Source organism: Microtus oregoni, unplaced genomic scaffold (assembly GCF_018167655.1).
Source record: "Microtus oregoni isolate MIOR12 unplaced genomic scaffold, Mior012 000002F_ref0000024, whole genome shotgun sequence".
NCBI lineage: Eukaryota > Metazoa > Chordata > Mammalia > Rodentia > Cricetidae > Microtus > Microtus oregoni.
In genome coordinates this window covers 19,080,323-19,101,572 of record NW_024543061.1, presented here as the reverse complement: position 1 = coordinate 19,101,572, position 21,250 = coordinate 19,080,323, and the positions used below count along the sequence as shown (strand labels likewise).

At 36.9% G+C, this 21,250-nt stretch overlaps 1 protein-coding gene across 2 annotated transcripts in view; it reads left to right on the top strand.

The window, feature by feature from the left end:
• The window catches only part of Ctnna2 (catenin alpha 2), a 1,108,102-nt gene that overhangs the window by 85,718 nt on the left and 1,001,134 nt on the right, over window positions 1–21,250 (top strand). The window lies entirely within an intron of this gene.

The window sequence follows — 21,250 nt, the reverse complement described above, 5'->3', positions numbered from 1 at the left end:
GAATTTCAGAGTTGTTTTGATTGCATTTCTCTGATGACTAAGGGTGTTGAACATTTCATTAAGTGTCTTTCTGCCATTTTAGATTCATCTGTTGAGAGTTCTCAGTTTGGGTCTGTACCCCCCCCCTTTTTTTTTGGATTATTTGTGTTTTTTGATGACTAATTTCTTGAGTTTTTTGTATATTTTGGAGATCAGTCCTCTGTCTAATTTGGGGTTGGTAGAGATCTTTTTCCATTCTATAGGCTGCTGTTTCGTTTTGATGAAAGTGTCCTTTGCTTTACATAATCTTTTCAGTTTTAGGAGGTCCATTTATTAATTGTTTTTCTCAGTGTCTGTGCTACTTGAGCTATATTTTCAAAATTGAATTGACTGTTTTGAGTCTAAAATATTTTTAAAATCTGCCTTATAGCCTAATGTAAAATAAATATATAAATATTGAGGATACATTCCAATTTTGATAGTCACTATGCTATATGCATATTGTGGTACTGAAAATAAAAACAAGTCTACTCGTAGACATTTTTCTGAATAAGTTATGTACAGAACTCAATTTCATTTTAAAAGTGGATTATTAAAGTTTCCCTTTGAATATGTGATAGTATTAATCTGTATTGAGAGTATTGAGGCACTATGAATAAATAGAATTATATATTCAAGCTCCGCGACTAAAGCTGGCATTCTTAAGTAAACCTAAAGAAACATATTACTAATTGAAAAAGTGAGAGCAGGGAATGCAATTGGGTTTTTGAGACATGGAAAATCAACGTAGAAAAAAAAATCTAAGAAAATGAAAAAATAAATGAAAATATTTACAAAGAATCATTTACATTACTTATAAAGAATAAGTGCCTTTCCTATGATCAGAAAGGAAAGTTCTCCGTGCCAATTTCACTTCCACTTCTTTAAGCAGTCAAACTAACCAGGGCTTACACAGTTGTTGACCAACTCCTTGCATGTCTTACCAGAAGTAACTCTAACCCTGTGATGGTTGGTTTAGTTGCGAACTTGAGGGCAGTCTAGGATTATATAAGAAAGAGAGTTTCAACGACAGTTTTTTCAGGTTTGTCTGTTGAATGGTATTTTGATTATCCCAATAAAGGTTGGAAGATCTGTCCACTGTGGGTGGCATCCTTTCCTAAGTAGGAGACTCTGGATTATTTTAAAGTGGAAAGATCTAGTCGATCATGCATGTATTAATTTATTGCTCCTGAGTTATTTATGAAATGTTCTCCACATTTTACAGGAGGTTGCAGCCAGGAGACAGTGAGTTCATTATACCTGATAATTAACAGTCTATATGAAAAAAGTTGTGTGAGTGAGTGTATTCCTGCAATAGGTGAAGGGTTCACCAAATATAAAGAACTGAAAATGTACAAGTTAAACTTTACTAGTGTTGAAATAAATGTAAATAACAATTAGATGTCATTTAGGACTTTCAATTAATAGAGGATAAACTATAGGTATATTTATTGATTTGGGTGCTATAATAGAATGCTATAAATTACATGGTTTTACCAACACAGAATAATTTCAAACTGGCCTGGATTCATTCATTTGAGAGTTCATTATCTGGTAAGGACACTTCCTGCCTTGCCAATCGGGATTTCTCCATGGGAGAGATGAAAGAAATAGCAAGGAGAGGTGATTTATTTTGATATGGATGATAATCACATTTCTGAGGGCTGTTGTGTATGACAGTTACCTTCAACAGTCCTGCCTCATATAGGAATTAAATTTTTTATGGTGACACATTCATTCAGTTTCAAGTTGTACACATATATAGAAACAGGTACAACACTCCAGTGTTAGAGAATAAGGACACAGTAGTCCCCTTTGCTTATAGAAACATGTAGTTATAACTTGTCATTTGAAGAAATTTGACAAAAATATTAAAATTGACCATTATCACAAGGCGATGTGCATGTTTATTTATGAATTTGTTCTGGTTAGCTACTTCCTGGTAGCAGTCCTTAAGATGAGGATGTAACTCATTAAAGCATTGTTATTTGAGTCACGGATAAGAGAAAGAGCCTTGTAAGATGGCTAGTGTGGTATGATGTAATACAAAATCCTTTAGGAGAATGACTCTGTAACATGGGTGTCCTTTGAAGTTTTGTGGATCTGAGCCCAGAGACTTGGTTTACATACTCAGCTACTGCCATCAGTACATGCCTAATGTAAATTCAGAATCCCTTCACTCTTAGGATTAAAAGTCAATTATGCATCCAGGTCCCATTTTACTGATTAAGAAGAATTGTCTTCTAGAAAATTCTAGAGAACAGCATGTGGTGGTCTGGATGTGGGGTTGAGGGGTGTTGGGAGAGCACCTTTACATTATTGACAAGACAACTGCCAAGTAGTCCAGTCCTTCAGAAAATCAGAATGGAAACTCCTCAGAAAATTAACAGTAGACCCGTCAGGAGATCCTACTGTGCTTTTGGTATCTATATCTATATCAAGATATACAGTATCTATAGGTATATCTTGATATAGATAGATATAGATATATGAAGATTCCAAGTCAGTATATAGTACATATTTTTGCAGCTGTATTTACAAAGCCAAATTATGAAATCATACTATATGCCAAATTAGTATGTGTTTAGGTAAAGAAAATACAATAGTATGTCCACAAGGAATACATTTATGAAAAATAAACACGAACCTGTGTCATTTTGCAGAAAAATGAATAGAATTGATCATAATATTAAAAGAAATTTGTCAGATTTGTAAAGATAAGTAGTATTTGTTGTCTCCTCTATAGAATCTAAAATATTGTTAGAGGCATGGCACTAAAAAGAGATTATTGTGGAGCTGATTGGGAGGGAAAAGTGTGGAAGAGATGAATTTGATTAAATTATGCAATATCCATATGTGAAGATGTCTTCATTAGACCTATTAAGATGTCTCCTTCTCATATAAAAATCAGACATTTATGGAAAGTAAGTCCATCAAATTTATTTCAGTATCATAGGAAAATTAAAATCACAGTATGACACACACTTTCTAAATGGTTAATACTGAAAGACTGTTTATAACACAAAGTTGCTATTAGTTCATCAAGCAACTGTAGCCTTAGGAAGTGCTTAGGAAGTACCATGGTAAAAACACTTTGAGAACAGTGGGTTAGTTTTTTAATGATTTAAAAATACATATGTCCATACAAAGACTTTAATATGAATATTTATAGCAGTTTTGTTTATCACAGTCAAACAATAGAATGATTCCAAAGTTAATCAACAGATGCATTAAATGAATAAATGCATATGCCACACCACAGGGTTCTCTGAATTTAAAGGAGAACACTGCTGATAAACACAGCATGGATGATTCCTCTGACAGTTTTTCAGAAAGAAAGAAGATAGATAAAAAAATCTACCATTTTCTTCCACTTATATAAAATTTCAGTGAAAGTGACTCCTGATAGAAAAATGCACAAAAGATTGCCTGAGAAGCAAGAAAAAAGGAGAATGAATGAACAGGGAGAAACTTCTATGGTTGATTCCCCTTCCCCTCTCATAAGTAAGTCATTAAGTCTAGTTATTGCTGCCTGTATGCACATGGGTATAAGGTTGACTGCTAGGGCATGAGCTTCCCACCTGGGGCTCCACCCCTAAGGAAAGGTGACTCTTCACTCTTGCAGCCATCTGCTTTCATCCTGGAATTTTAACTGGCTTGATCTGTGCAAGTCTTCTTGAATTAACCACTGTCACTTTGAGTTCTTGTGTGCAACAGCCATATCATGTCCCCACACAGTACTTCATAGCATTAGTTCCCACCCTCGAGCTGTTAGATTTTTTTCTTCCTCCTCTTCTGTCAAGTTCTATGAACCTTGAGGTGGAGATTATTCATATAGATGGCCCATCAATGGATGAACCCTCAGAGGCACTTACTCTCAGCACTTGTACAACTCATGAATTTTCATATGATGTTTTCATTTAAATAAGGCACCAGTATCTAGACCGAATGAATACATGAACGTTATCAAACTGAGGTACTCTGCTGTACAACTTGGGATGATAGCAAACAAGGATGTGACTACTTAGAAAGGAAAGAAGACATTGGATACAACTTTTTGTTTCCCAAGGAGTGGTGAGATGCAGTCAGATTTAACCTCAGAAAGGCAGACCCAGGGATCTTTATCATCACACTGATTTCAGTTGCACTATTTCTAAATTCTGTGAATGTGGATATGGTTTTGCTGTTATTTGAGATGTCATGGTTTCTTTTTGGATTTGAGCACATTTCAAAGAGTTGCCTGCAATTCTCTGTCGAGAGCCTGTGGTGGGAAATGTTTGAACGTAATAATAAAACAATATGGCTGAATCAGATCAACTGTGCACAAAGCAAAAATTTTATGTTTGCTCCTGTCTTTCAGGAAATGTATCTTGGTCTGGGGTTTCTATGTCAAATATTTTAGATAGCAACTAAAGACAAGATGATAGAAATTTATAATTAACAAAATTTTATTTACTGATACTTTATATCATACTGCCATGAGTGTGTGTGTGTGTGTGTGAGTGTTTGTGTACACATATATGTAACAGGCAGAGTGCAACATATGGTATCATCCATCAGGAAGAAAATGAGGAAAACAGGATGGAAAGGATGTAAGATCCAGAATACAGAGGGAGGTACTGTGAAACGACATCCTTTGGGCAAGGCACAGTGATGCTTCATGACATCACAGCAACTGTGGATGCCTGCTATGGATCTACACAAGAATGGGTTAGGTTTGAATGGGGGATCAGTTCAGGGCCCAAACACTCAATTCTGAACTGTTTGCTACTAACAGAGGAGGGTCAGGAGCTGTCTTCTATTCCACATCCATGAATTAAGCCACTAGGCTACAATGGACAGATGCAATCCAGTGGTCACTCAGATGGTCCTGTTTAAAAAAAAAAATAGGTCTCAACAGAAACCCAAAATTTGTGCATCTGGGAAAGGGACTAGTTTGGAGAGAGAGTATTGATTAGAATGAGGTGGAGATAAGAAAACAATGGGGGAGAGAGTTTTCAGTATTAATTGTATGCTTGTATGAAAATGTCAAATAATTAACATAATTACTATTATTAAAATAGCATATACCATCATGCCTTGTTTTTTAAAACATGGATTCTGGGACTCAAACTCAGACTTTGCTGACAGAGCTATCTCAGCAGCCCTGCTATATTGTTTTTAAGCAGTATCCACAAAGTCCCTAATTTGATGTTCACAACAAAGTCATGGTGTCAGTTCTATTGTTGGGCTTGCTTTACAGCTGGGCAGAGACGCAGTCTGGTCAATTGGCGTCCGAGTCAGCATGCTGACTTATCAGAGTCTGGTGCTAGTGAGAACAGTTACTGGGTTTCCACAGCCTGCCCTCTGAAAACTAGGGCTTTTGCTGTTCACCAAGTCAACTTTTACCCTGCTTTATATTTATCAAACTGAGATGTTCATTTTACAAATATACTGAACTTTATAAATGTCTTATTTTAATGTAAAAGACATGAGCAGTTAGCAAGATATATGACAAATACTGCTTTCAGACATTTCAATTCTTTAAACTTGGGGAATAAGAACTCCTCTTACTTCTTCATGAAAATTATTGCAAACAGCACTGAGAAATTCAATTTGAGCAGGTAGTATTCCTTTTGAAAATATTGTACCAAATTAGGGGATTTTTCCAAAAGATGTGATAAAAGATAAAATGAACTGAGGTTGTGAATAAAATACACAAATACGTAATTGTGCTAATGTTGGATATGCGGCATTAATAAGGAAGCCCAGCATTAAAGGCTGTATGTCCTCTTTCCTTTTATTTGTTACATCAAGTTTGCTTATAGTGGAAGGAGAACGCAGTGATGGAAAATCAGAAACCAGCTCTGACTCTCACAAGAAGTTCAGCTTGTTTTATTAATTGACCCAAATATTAATAAAACACTTTGCATTATCATATATGTCTTTATTGTTTCAAGATGTCACTAAAATCTTAGATATGAATATAACAATTCTATTTCAATACTTGCAGGCTTTCCCTCTAGGACTTAAGTAGCTAAAACTAGGTGAGTTCTGAATAATACTCAATTTGTGTCATTCCTAAGAAAATGAGCAAGATGTCAAAAAATAAAAAAGGTCAAAATACCAATATAGATTTATAAGAAGACATAAAATTGAAGAGTTTTTAAGTTGGTAAAACTAGTGTCTGAAATTCAGAAAATTAAATAGTACCCATTACCTGATTTCCTAGTAGGAGCCCATTCTACTTTATGTGTGTGAATATGTGTGCAGGAGATGTAGGAGGGGGAGAGGAGGGCAGAGAAGGGGAGAAAAGGTATGTATGTGCCACGTGTGAAAATGGAAGTCAGGGAACAATCTTGGGGGTTTGTCCTCCCCTTTCCCCTTGTTTATACGCTCTGTTTACTGCTGCCTAGTTCAGGCTATAGTCCTCTTTCTGCTTTCCATTCCGTCATAGGAATGCTGAGATTCCAGATGCATGCTACTGTGTCTGAATTAATGTGAGTCCTGGGGTCCACACTCAGATCCTCATACTATCACACTAAACATGTGCACCTTGACCCATCTCCCCTGCCTTCTAAGTTCATCTATGTAAATCCTTGAATTACCTCTTTATGTTCAACATTTTATATTTTCTCTGGGAAAAAAGTAGAATGATGAATGGCACTCCAGTCATTCCACTGACCTAGTTAACTAAATACTGAGTGTGATATCTGTGCACATAACCATTAACTGTTTAGAAAAATATCTATATGCATGGCATTACTCTTAATGTATGTAAGTTTTATGAAGATATTTTCAAATTTGAACAAGCCTCTTAAGTTTTTTTCCCATGTAAACTTTTAAATTTAGGAGAATTTCAGTATTTCGTGGACAATGACTTCATATACATCCTGAATCTTTGTCACACATCAGCCAATTGTTTCAATATGAAAGCAAATGTTGTATTTTTCATGATATTTGTTGATGACAATGTTCTGTACAAAATTATGATGAAATTTTATATGTTTTTCTTGCTATTCATATAACTCAGCCTTCTTCTTTCATTAGATTATTGAGTAATCAAAATGCTTACCTAAAACAGTCATATATTCAACTTTTGTGTGATCATAAACAAATTTGGTGTAATTCATTTCTAAATGTCATCATGATTTTTCTCCTCCTGTTTTAATTATTCATATTTCTCATGTTCCATACCCAATAATTTTTCTCCAAGAATTTCTTTGAGTTTTGTATAAAATACATTTAAGAGCTGTTAACAAAGTTTGATCATAGCCTAATATAGAGCCCATAATGCCTCTCTTTCTGTTCTGTGTTGAATTATTCCACAATTTAATTGACAAGAGAATGCTTGAGATTTATTATTTTGTTTCCATCAGAAAAAGTAGCATAGTCTAGCTTACATGTGAAGTCACAAGCTGGCTTTTAGTGAAGATTCCTTACAGGGAAGTGACATTTGATTATTGGGCAATGAAAACTGTTCCGATATACATACGATATTTTTTTATTTTTGCATTTGATATTTGTGAAAATTTTTCAGGATCATGCTCTGGCTTTCTGCATTCTAAATTTTGTTTCAATTGTCTATACATATGCTTCTATAAGGCATGCCCACATATGTCTATCACCTAGTCATAGAACCAGATGTAGAAGAACCATCAACAGAGTAGAAGAATTCCTAGAAGCCTTTGCTATACCATGAAGTTGTGTGTCTGTAATAATTGAATCTCTCTCTCTCTCTCTCTCTCTCTCTCTCTCTCTCTCTCTTTCTCTTCCTGTGTGTGTGTTATGAAGCCAGTTGTTTAATAATGATTCAATGACAGGTAAAAATGTCCCATATTACCTTGTAAGCATATGCCAACTTAGCTTCCCCTTACATTGAGTCTCTTTGGTTTTGGCATAATCTGAATAATCTGATATGCTATTAAGAAACCATGGCAATAAAGAGAGTATATATCATGGGTGGGGAGGTGGTTCAAGCCATACATAGTACCAACAAAATAAAACTGAACATGGCTGCGTGTTCACCTGTAATCCCAGCATACAGGAAAGTAGACATAGGAGTATCAATGGGGCTTGGTCGATGTCAGCCTAGCTCCAGATTCAGTGAGAAACGCTGTCTCAAGGGAATAAATAAGAGTGCAATAGAGCAGAACTTCTAATGTCCTTTCCTATCTTCTTCATGGGCATAGTACATACACACTCACGTAAACAAATGACATAACACAAACAAATAAACAAGTACTTAAATTCAATGAAACAGAACTGTTTTATCTGATTTCTAAATGTGATTTTGATATACTCTAATAACAATAGTAGTAGTAGTAGTAGTAGTAATCAATGTTCCTGACATACTTAGTAAAACCCCTCCATTCCCAAATGATTGCACTTATGTAGTTGAATGATCTGTCTCAACCTGGGAGAGTATTAGAACAGAATATTAACACTTACTAGTCATAGATATAAAGTCAAATAGGACATTCTTGTTTAAATCAGTTTTCAGAGTGAAAGTCATCATAGTGAGCAATGGCACTATGAATGTTTGCAGTTAAATTAGAGCAGTCAGGGAAAACAAGTAACACAAAAAAGCTAGAGCTTTCTGCTACAAAACCATCACACTCTTCTTCACCCTCTAGACACATCTCTTCATTCAACTTTCTGTCTTCATTTCATTGCCTTTTTCATCCTCTCCCACAACTTGCTTCTCTTCTTCCAGGGCATATTTCAGTCTTGGTATTATTATTTCAGAAAGGGCTTTATATTCATTCCTGCTCTTGAGTGAGATTTGTCCCAGTAATAGAATTCTCAGTGGATGGTTTCTCCTGCACTGTAATCTGTACCTGTGGCTCTTGTCTTCACAGTTCGTATTTCCCCCACTTCACCCAGTAGCATTGATTGTTTGCCTTTCCGCTCCTATAGTTTGCCTCCCAGAGTCCTCTGCCTCCCAGAGAAAATATTTTCAGTTCTTCTATCTTTTATAAATTGAGTAAAAATTTCAGCCACTTCTGCCTTCAGGAAGTGTCTCACTGGTGATTTGGTGGTCAAGGAGTCCTGCCGTGTATCTGTTAGAGTCACCCATTTTCTTCCAATTTGTCTTTCTTAGTTTTTAACATTTGGTCTTTTCACGTTGTTTCAAAAATCAGTTTGTCGTGTGTGTGTGTGTGTGTGTGTGTGTGTGTTCATTTACTATATTTCCAGTTTGTTGGTTATCTAGTCTGTTTTGTTACTAAAGGCACCTTTTAGGACTTAAGGTTTATGTTTTATTTCATTTAATGTACTGTTGAGTTTCACTCATATTCTTTGTATTTAGTGAACATTATTGTTACATTTAAATTACCAAGGATCTTTAAAATATTTTATGCAAATTTGGATCTTTGTACATATAATAAAGGTTCAGGAAAATAGTCTAGTGCTGTACTGTTACTAGAGAGAAGTCTTGGATTACATGCATCTGTCAGGGTCCTAGAATCCTCCTGTCTGTCGCCTCTTTATTCTAGAAAATTACATTTCCTATTCTTAAATTTTAAAAAAAATGTGTGTCTAGAATCCTTTCTGGTATCATATGAAAACTATATTAAAAGTCTTAAAAATGTGATGAAGTCAAAAGATAATTTATTTTTCAAAATAGGGGATTTTTTTGAGCTAGCCTCCAGGAAACAAAACTCCCTTTATATTCATTTCATCAGAGCTGGGTCCTACAGTGAACACACATACCTAGATCAGTAGACAGCATATCTTAGGTGAACCTTAGTCACTGGGCCAAAGTTACGTTCCTATGCTCACTGAGACAGCGAACAAGATTATGTCCCCTGGAAAGCAATCATCAAGACCTGCAGAATGTTCATTTAAAATTCATTTTCAGAAGTTTCTATTTTGCTTGTTTTTTTTTTGGATATGAGATTTCCCCTTTACTATGAGAATTTTTAAATGTAAATTTGTTGTATTTCTTGAATGTGCCCATTTTTTTTTCAGTCACCCCAGCTTCTATAGCATTCATAGAGCTGTCTCTATTTTATCTTGTGTTCAGAAACAACACGTTGGGTTATTTTTTTTATTATTATAATTAAATTCCTTGGGTTAGTGAGCTAGTTCAGAAGTTAGAAGCACTCATTTTCCCTTACAGAAACCCTGGGTCCAGTCCCTAGCACACACAAGCACCTGTAACTCCAGATCCAGAAGAATCCATACCTTCTTCTGGCCTCTGAGAGCATTGGATGCACATGCTGTTCATATATACATGTAGGCAAAACACTCTACATATAAAATAAAAATAAAGAATCCAAAGAATGCAGTGTCTTTGTTAGTGCAGTTAGTTTACTAAACAGTATGGCTTCTATGAACCTGAAGTCTCTTAAACTCTTGAAATAATGTACACTCTTAGAAGTCCTCACTTCTGTAGTTTGTAGCAGTTAAGGGGATGCCTCACTTCCCATTTTTATTTTTCATTCGTAAGTCTTGTAGCCCTCTATCAACATTTTCATCTTATTTATGGAATCGTTAAATACTAACCTGAAAGTTAAACAGAAGGATAAAGTGGTCAGGAGCTTATAGTCGGTCTCATCACTATGCTAGACCTGAGGAAGACTTTAAAGTCCTCTAGTGGTAGAGTAGACTTTCAAAGGTTTGCTTTTCATCTGGAGTGGAGGGTTATCCATACAAACATGCATAGTGGCTGGCTACTGTATATGGTCTGCCTTGAGGAGAATGACCTGGTATGATCACGGTGATGGGACATTTGTGAAAAGCTGGGCTCTGCGTCCTACACCGAGAGAGGTACATGAATGTCACCTCCTGTTTCTCCTCCTCACACCACAGAGAAACTGTCAGAGGGACCTCTGTCTCCCTGTTTGACCTGTGCCTATCCTTGGCTGCACTGGGCCCTGTTGACATATTTATTACAGAGTTCTCATTTTATTCCTTTCCTCATTTCCAAATTGTGATTTCCACTTCATACTTCAAGTTGTTTTGACATAAGGTTTGCATCTCAAGATTTTAAAATACCTGACTTCAAGATCCGTAATAGTGCCAGTGAATGGCTGTCATTAAAAAAGTGTTGGAATATAGTATCGTATTTCAATAGACATGCCATACAAAATACCCCTCCTGCCGTAGCTGCTCTGTTCACATTAAATGACTCAAAGAGGCTCTACCTCTTACAGACTCTCTCACTTAAACTTGGATATATCTCATGCAAGAGTCTGGAAGTTCACTCAGTGATTTTATGGAAACCAGACCTGTGTATTTTCCCCATAGCAGATAAGAGTTCTACAAAGAAAGGTATTAAACATTTTCTTTATTGTTAACGACTCACTTGCTGAGCAGACTTTAAAGCTTTTCTGGTATTTAAATGACAGCAATCTGTATGCCATAATGTGAATAGATACTGTACTTCATGATTTGTTATTTACTTATTGAAAGAAAAATATTCTCAATGGCCTGTCCTTTGAGATAACTCTGTTATAAGCTTTGATCCTGGAGCTGTAGCAGCAAGATGTTTGAGGCCAAGAGTTTCAGTAAATATATTTCTGTTACCATGCAACTTATTCTTTAGTAACTTATTCCAATCCTAGATAGTTTTATCACTTTTCTCATGTTTGTATAATTCTTGATTACTCATCTAGACCCTTCCAAGTGCTCAGCACATGGAGACCCTTGGTTGCTTAAAGCACGATTAACAAAAGCTCAGAGACCAATATTGGGGTTCAACCTGAAGACCTGAAAAGCAAAGTAGCTAGCCACTGGCTCTTACCCAGACCTCAGTCCAAAATGGTGATCCTGCCTAGAGGAATCTCAGAATGAGCCTGTGTCTGAAAGCTGTTTCCTCCAGTTCTATAATCTTCTCTAGGCCTGGGAATAAAGGCATTCACCACCGGGATTAAAGGCATGCTCTGCCAGGTTTCTATGGCAACTAGTGTGTCTACTGTGATTAAAGAAGTATGTTACCACTATCTTGTATGTAAGGATGACAAGTGTGACTATTTTACTCTCCTGGTCTCCAGTCAAGCTTTATTTATTAAAATACAATTCAAATGCCACTTTATCTGCTACCCTCTAAAAATTCCTTTGTTTTTTGGAGTATTCCTGTTCTGCTAATTTTCTATATGGAAAATTTATACTTTTAAGACAGTGGAGGTACTGCTTTATGTATGAGACCTCCCACACTCCATGCTTACCACTCAAGCATATTACCCCCATTATTATTATTATTATTTTTATTATTATTATTCATAAGTCTCTTGCTTATGAATAAAGACCAAGGATTTGTTCATGTATGTGATTAACATCCTTTTAACAGGATAGTTATATTTGCCCATTGAGTACCAAAGGATGAGAAAGAGACAGACTTGTAAGAACTTTGAATCAAAATTCTTCCTTTTGGGTTGTTCACCCTCAATGAAGGACCCCATGGAAAAATTCAACTCAAACTCATATAAAGGTTCAAATCTTCAGTTTGAATGGTGTGCTAGCCACATAGGCAGCCATACATATGAAAGCAGGGCCAGAGCATTAAGTGAAAATCCAGGCTGGCATACACTTTTCACACAGATTTTTCAAGTCTAAGTAGAAAATGCACTGATCTTGTGTAGCATGGAGCAGTAGATCAGCCATGTGTAATGACCAGGTATGCAGAAACACATCTAGAAGGCACGTCCTTGGAGCTTCTAAGTGGTGGGATCTTGAGTTTCGAACTTGTCTTTGCAGTGAACGTCTTACACAGGAAATTCATGGCATCCTCTACAGGATGGAAGGCTGTCTGAAGCAGCTAGGGACAGACAGCATGGCCTCATCTGAACCCAGTTGATGACTCTGCATTTGGTGCAACTCTGACCCTTTTGTAAGGCTAGGACAACAAAAGCCACATGAGGCCATAGAGTCACATTTTTTCTGGCTGTGTCTACCAAAGTATATCACCTGTATATGATATTGCAAGCCACAGGACAAGCATGACTATGTGATTCATGTTCATCTCAGGATGAGAGAGAAGGAATATGTATAACACACACACACATATATCACACACACACACACACACATATATATGAATGGTGTGATATATATATATATATATATATATATATATATATATATATATATATGTTATACAGTGTTATGTCTGCATGTATTCCTGCAGGCCAGAAGACAGCACCAGATCTCATTACAGATGGTTGTGATCCACAATATTGTTGCTGTGAATTGAACACAGGACTCTGGAATAGTAGCCTTCTCTTAACCTCTGAGCTATCTCTGCAATACAGAGAGAAGGATCTTTAGGAAGAAAATAGATGGATTTCAATCTATATAAACTCACAATTTGCTTAATGATGATACAGTTTCCTGCCTGTAGAAATATGTATAAATGTGTGTATACTTACATGTTGGCATATAGACTTATTTCTCAGTTGTCTAATATCTGAAAGAATCTAGTAACAGTGATCTCATCTAGCACCCAAATACAGTTTCCAAAAGTTCTTCTCTAAAAGGAACCAAAACATCTTAGAGAAATGGCTTTCTCAAGGTAGAAAGGAGTTAATTTCCTCAGTCTCAACTATTTTGATGTTCCTGAAGGGAAATCACACATGAAAACGCAATCAAATCACAGGGATGTGTGTTGAAGGGACACAATTGGAACATGCCAGTGTAAGGAGCTTCTTGTAGAAAAAGCTGATCAAAGTAGAGTACTAATATTGAGTGTTTCTGGGTGACAGCCTGGAATGTGGCTCCAGACATCCAAATTGACATAAGAACATGATGTAATAAATATGTACAGGTGGAGAACAAATTTTTCATGCAAGGAAAATTTTAGTTTATATAGTGAACCTCCCTAGCATAAGAAAAGTGTATTTCTCTGAAGATCGCAGCAGAGAGTGGAGAGCAAAGTTTCAGGAGCTATACCTTGTTCATATCCACTAGACCCTGAAATTGAATGTATAAGTTAAGAGTCATCTTGATAGTTCATGTAACCGTGACAGTAGCATAGTATGTCTAAAGTTTTCTGCTCAGAATCATATATAGTTATTTTTAGGATTTATCTTTATTTTTGTGTCTGTATGGGAGTATGTTCACATAGGTATCAATGACGATCAGAAGACCATGTTGGCTCTCCTGGAACTAAAGTTAAAGATGACTGTGAACTGAGCATCTTGGGTCTTTGGAGGTAAACTCTGGTTCTCTGCAAGATCAGAGTGTTCTTCACCACTGAGCAATCTCTCTAATTCCATAACCGCCAGTTTATGTATATATGAATGTATGTATTATTTAAGTATATATGTATGTATGAATGTATTTAATATGTATAGGTGTTTTGCCTCCCTATGTATCTGTGTACCATATGCATGCCTGGTACTTGAGAGAGCAGAAGAAGGCTTTTGATCCTCTGGAACCAGAGTTACACAATGCTTTGAGCTACCATATGGGTGCTTGGGATTGAACCAAAGCCCTTTGAAAGTACAGCCAGAGCTCTTAACCTCTGTGTCATATTTCTATTCACTAAACTTCTACTCTAGTCAATAGAACACATCAGGCTGATCTTATACCAGGACATACTACATCCTACTGTAGTCCCTTTCAACTCGGTCAAGAGTTGAAACAAGGGACTAGTATGATTCTCTCATGCTTGAAGTACCTCAAGAGATATGAACAGTAAATGTAATGTGATACTTTGGAATGGAATCAGGTTCTGAGTGGGACATTAGGATAAAGCCAAAGAATGTGAAGTAGGTACTTTAAAGGTGTTTTAAATTCTCATGTTATGTGTATGAATGTTTTTCCTGCATGTATGTCTACACATGTGTGCAGTGCCTGCGAAGGCCGGAAGACTTTAGCAGGCAGCATAGGCACTTGATCTGAAATTACAGATATCAACTTCTTTTTATTTTTTTTCCTTTAGTCAATAAAGCAACTGAATGATAGTGGGTAAAAAAACATTATGTTGCAGTCAGTGCTCTAGTTATTTCAAGCTAAATGGCAAACAAACACCTCCACATTCCAGATTATTTCTGTGCAAGAGGTATTCTCAGCCTCTTTTATGTGGAGAACGTTCAGGGTGACTCAGAAAGAGACAGTTCCTATCACAAGTTTGAGCCATTTTGTGACCTTGGTGTTTTGTCCTTCCTTTCTAGGCCTCTAGAGGCAGAGGCAGGAAGGAGTGGCTGAAGACCCTGGTGGAATTTAATTTTCACACTCACTCACACATAAGGCCCAAATACAGTGTCTTGAATAACGGAAGGAAAGTAATTAGTGAGAAAGCATGTCCTTTCTGAGAATAGTATCTGTTTTACCTGACCATGGATCCTATAACTCATCAGTAAATGACTGGGATCCATGATTAACACGAGAGTTCAGCAAAAGATTTGGCACATTTGTCTCCAGGTTGTTTTTGTGGGGAAATAACTAAAGCAAGTCTTCCAGAAGGTGATTGCATCTGCTAGGTGTTCATGTATCATAGTCTATCAGCATTTTTCTTCCTGCAATGATGAGCCTTTATTTGTTTACTTGGGGCTAATAATGATGTGTTTGCTAGTGCCTGGGAGGAGACTGAACCTTTTTAAGTTTTTGCTTTTGTGTATACTTGACATTTCAGAGGCATGGATACTCATCCACTTTATTAACCATTGTGGCTATTGAATTACCTGGCGGAGGACGGGGGTGGGGAAGGGGGCTGGTTAGTGTTAACCTTGTACACTCGAACATGCACATTTACAAAAGCAAGTAGCTCACAAAGACTTTAGCAGGTAGCATAGGCACCTGAAAAGTAAACAACATTGAACCTTCCAAAGGCTTGCTCATAAGCCTATCATTCTGAAATAAAATAAATGAGAAATTTGCATTGATACCCAATACAGTGGCTGAGTAAATTACTAACATTCTTAGACTGCAAACTTTTAATCTTTCAAAACACTTTTCATTGTCTTATATATTTTTATAAAAATTTCAGTGCAAGTTAGTATTATAAGTTTATCACTTTTACATAGCAAATTTAATTTAGGCAATGTTTGGTGCACCCTGCAATCTTGGCACCCTGGAGATTGACACAGGAGGATCATGATTTTGAGACCAGCAAACCTTGCCCCTATTTTCTTAAATAGTAAATGAAAGGAAATTAGAGTTTCAATAGATTACTGAATTAGTCTGATAGACTTATTCTAAATAGAATTTCAAAATTACATTTAAACCATTTTTGAAAGAGCTCTTCAGCCAAAAAAAAAAGCCTTCATTCTTCTTTCCCTCTCTCTTTTTCTTCTTGTGTTTTGATCATTTGTCTTGTACTATTTTTCAGGGGAACTCCCAAAAGATGTTCTCTCTTTTTTTTTTTTCCCACAGCAAATGTACGAGAAGCTCTGTGCAAGACTAGTTTTAAAAAAGGAAAAGATTTCTTCCTGATTTCTGGGGGAGGATCCACGGTCTTAAATGGGAACAAGAGATTGGGTTTTTTTTTTTTTGCATCATATGAAAATAGCTATCTTCGTTAAGTAAGGCTATGCAAACAGCTGTACATTTGGATAATAAGCAGGGAAATATACTTGAATTTCATTAGGCTTTTTTTTCTTCTTCAGTTAGCAAATATCTCACCTTCTAAAATTACTTCAATTGTGATTCACCTACAATAAGCATGTAATTAAAATTGAAGAATGTTTACCAGGTAAGGGAAGTTGCTAAAAGGGGCTTGGAAAAGGCTTTAGAAAATATGGAGAGAAGAGCAAATCAGGGAGCTTGTACAGTTGTGAGATATTTCAGGCACTGTAATACTGGGAAGATTTTAATCAAGTAGGTGTTGCTGGCACTACACTTGCAAGCTAAGTCACCAACGTTGTTATGGTTTAATTAACTCATTCAATATTGATTAATAATGTGACTTTATTTTTACACTGAGTCTGACCTGAATTATTGCTGAGGATACTGTATTTTGTGCTAGTGGTTTATAGGAAAAAAAAAAAAAGACAATCAGCACTGTTGGAGGAAGGGTGGCTGCTAGTTAGCTCCTGGCACATGCACAATGCCACATCTCTAGGCACACAGCGGTCCATGTTGCCACCAAGCAAGGCTAGCATGTCTCTCACAAACCCCATTCAAATGCCTGGTCTCCTGAAAGAGCCAAAGGTCACTCTGGCAGCATGGCCCAGAAAGCTGGCATTTCAAGATGGCATGGCTTTTTTTTCTAAAACCACTTAATCAGGAAAGCCTCTCTTAAAGGAGCTGCAGCAAGCCACCAGCAAACAGCAAGAAATTGTGTTAAACTATTTTTGTGTTTCTAAAATTTCTTTTCAAACTCCCTCAGATTTTAAGTGGATTTTAGTTGACTCCTTATTGGGCACCAATTTGTTGGAGGAGGGGCACTGGTCGTTCTTAGTTGGCTGTGAAATTGCTGCATAAAGCTTGTAAAAAATAGAAAAGTATAATAAATGATCTTAAAAGATTCTGTTGTTTTAACTATTTAGATGTACATCTGTGAGCTCTGGATAAAGATCCAAGTTGGAAAATGGGTACCATTCTGGGTGTTGATATCAGAAGTGGAGACGGTGCTGAGATAGATGTCTCCAGGCATTTATATATACACAGAAGAAACCTAGAGTAGCAGTGAAGAGACCATAAGCTGACTGCCTGACTGCTTTATTTTCTGAGTCTTCAGGAAGATGACATATGTCTAGGCTCCATGCATAGTAGTACTGACACCTAGCCTTTAGCCCAGCTGACAACATTCACATGTACTGAGGATGGTGCTTGTTTTCTCCATGGATTAATAGTTGGAGTAGTTGCGTACCATTTTAAATAGCTGGAGATCCAAGCTACTAGGCCATGGAAGCACCATAGATTCCCTTTATCACTTGGCCAGGTTTTCAAAGATTTCTGGGCTCCATGAACAAAATCTACATTTTCTCTGTTACAATCTGAATTAAAGGAAAGAATGAGATTGCTTGTGTGCATTTTCTGAGGGACATTGGGATTTTCCTCCTGCTTCAGCAACTATGTATAAATAGTGGAAATACAAATGCCCTGGAATAGCAGCAACCTTTTATATCCAGAAAGTCAAGCCAGGAATCAGTTGTTCAGGTGAGATTTTTATATAAGATGGCAAGCTGCCTTCTTAGGTGGTCCCATGTGTTCAGTTCTAATAGAGTTTGTACAGGGCCTGGGTATAGGAAGACTGTTGAGAGTGCGGCTCTCCTCAGACAGGGGCTTTTTGTCTGCTAAGATTATCACCCAATCAAGGATGGAAACACAACTATTTCAAAGGATGTAAATGGATTTTTACCACCAAATAAAACATTGTGCAGAGAATGAGAAACAAGATTTTTTTTTCAAACTACAAAAACTCATGGTTCTTAATTATTTCAGCAATGGCTGCTCATGTTTCTATAAGCCATAAAAACACATTATGAAAACAAGGAGTGAAGAAGCTCCCAGAGCTGTGTGAAAGGAACTATGGAAGAGTAGTCCCTTTTAGGGTAGCTCTCCTCACTGTCAGCTCTGACTAAAGTAGCTCTGTGTGATGGTCCTCTGCTGCAAATACATTTCCCACCATGTGTGACAAATCAGGCAGAACCACAAAATGCTGGCTCACTATTTTGACTCTGGGAATGTCCTAACAGAAGACAGCCCAAGTTAAGTTCCTTCTTCATAAGTATGCATTCTACCTCCCCCGTATCTCCTGGAACCTCTACATTGAATCTGACGTTCTGTTGTAAGTATTAAATTAAAATTCCACTGTACTATATTTTGACAGTTAATCTTTGGTGTTTCAAATGGTTTCTAAATTTTTCACCTGAGTAAGTTCCAATTTAAGCTTTTCATCCATGATTGACTATGGGAATATGTACTGGTCACATATTGCAAGAGAATTAACCATTATTGTTCAAGGTTCTTTATACTTACATGTATCAGGAATATATTTTAGTAACTGCATGTTCGTCTTGACACTGAGATAGAGCCTAGGGGTTATATGTAGGTAAAGATGATTTCTTTGAGAATGGCCTGAATTTCTGTTTCCTCTTTTGGGGAGCTATTTTTTTTAAATTTTTTTTATATTTTATTTTTGTTTTTTTTTATTTAAATTTATTTATTTATTAAGGATTTCTGCCTCGTCCCCACAACCGCTTCCCATTTCCCTCCCCCTCCCCCGATCAAGTCCCCCTCCCTCATCTGCTCGAAGAGCAATCAGGGTTCCCTGACCTGTGGGAAGCCCAAGGACTGCCCACCTCTATCCAGGTCTCTTAAGGTGAGCATCCAAACTGCCTAGGCTCCCACAAAGCCAGTACGTGCAGTAGGATCAAAAACCCACTGCAATTGTTCTTGAGTTCTCAGTATTCCTCATTGTCCGCTATGTTCAGCTAGTCCGGATTTATCCCATGCTTTTTCAGACCTATGCCAGCTGGCCATGGTGAGATCCCAATAGAACATCCCCATTGTCTTAGTGTGTGGGTGCACCCCTCGTGGTCCTGAGTTCCTTGCTCGTGCTCCGTCTCCTTCTGCTCCTGATTTGGACCTTGAGATTTCTGTCCGGTGCTCCCATGTGGGTCTCTGTCTCTGTCTCCTTTCATCGCCTGATGAAGGTTAATATTCATGAGGATGCCTATGTGTTTGTCTTTGGATTCACCTTCTTATTTAGCTTCTCTAGGAACATGAATTATAAGCTCAATGTCCTTTATTTATGGCTAGAAACCAAATATGAGTGAGTACATCCCATGTTCCTCTTTTTGGGTCTGGCTTACCTCACTCAGAATGGCTAAAATAAAAAACACCAATGATAGCCTTTGCTGGAGAGGTTGTGGAGAAAGGGGTACACTCACCCATTGCTGGTGGGAATGCAAACTTGTGCAACCACTCTGGAAAGCAGTGTTTCGGTTTCTTGGGGAGCTATTTTAAAACAGATCACTGATGATTTAACGTCATTATTGAGAATATCCAATAGAAAATTCTTTTTGTTTTGATTTATGTCTATCTCATTGAATTACATGAACAAATTATTTCCAAATTTGTGATTTTCTTAATACTCAGTTAATTATAAATGAATGTTTTCTTTGCAAAAATGTAATGAAAATGTAAATACCCATGGTTTTTAATGAAGCACTGATAATTCTGTTTATTTGTTTTATCTTTAGTTTCCAGTGTTGAAGATGGAACCCAGAACCTACCGCATTCTGGGCAAGTGTGGTACCACTGAGCTATATACCTACCCCTAATAGTTCTTGTAAAAACGGTTTAAGCCAAATACTTTTTGTTCAATGGATGTTTTCTCATTTCCACCATGAGATACTTCAGGCTGTTGGTAATATCTTTTTCTCCTGGTGAAACTTTTCCCTCACAGCTTTTGGATGGTTTCAGTCTCTTACTTTTCTCCTCACGTTCAGAAAGATCATTATTAATTTTCTTTTTCCATGCCAGGAGGCTTTTTGATGGTTTGTTTTATTCCTGTTTCCTAGGCCACAGTGTTGGCTCCTCCTCACCTTCTTTTCTAGTCTTCATGGCCTTGTTCCTTCAAGCCTTTTTTTTTTTCAGAAATATAACTCTGTCTAGCCATACTTTCTATGAAAGAAATAATAAAAGCCAACATAACTCTATCAGCCATCTCACCTGATGCTTAAGAAGCACATTTTTTTTTCTCACAATTCAATGAGAACAAAGTATTGACTTTTGCCTGTAGTTTTTTTGACCTCCTCTGATCTCTGGCCTTCCCTGTTCCCCAGTTCCAGACTTTCTTTTCTTTTCTGTTATACACCAGTCACATTGGTTTCTGGGTGTTTTTCAATTGCCATTAGAATACTCTCTTTCCTAAAAATTTTGTCTAGAAAATAAATTTGTGACTAGGCTTTTTGATATGAAAAGCATGAAAGTTAAAATATTTAATAAAAATGCAAAAATAACTTAAAAAGCACCGTGACAGCTTGTGTAGAAGACATCTGTTTGTGAGAAAGAATGAGGCACTCCTGTGTGGATGCTCTTACAAGCGTTTCCTTTGCTTTCAGTTGGTGCTATACAGTGTATCAGTTTTTATTGAATATTAGAAAATTCTGGCTTTGATTTGATTAATTATTTAGTTTAATTTCTGAGAACCTGAACGTCTAGTAGCATAGTTGCTAGCACTGCATTGGTGTTGTGTTCCTGGGAAGATATAAGATACAACACACACACACATAGCATAAAGAAAGGCCATGACAGACAATGTTCAATCTGGTGACCCAAGGAGGTTTTTATCAGAGTTATTAAGAAAGGTAATGTGAGTGAGGAGTTGCTTACAAGGAGCGAGAATAAAAAGCAG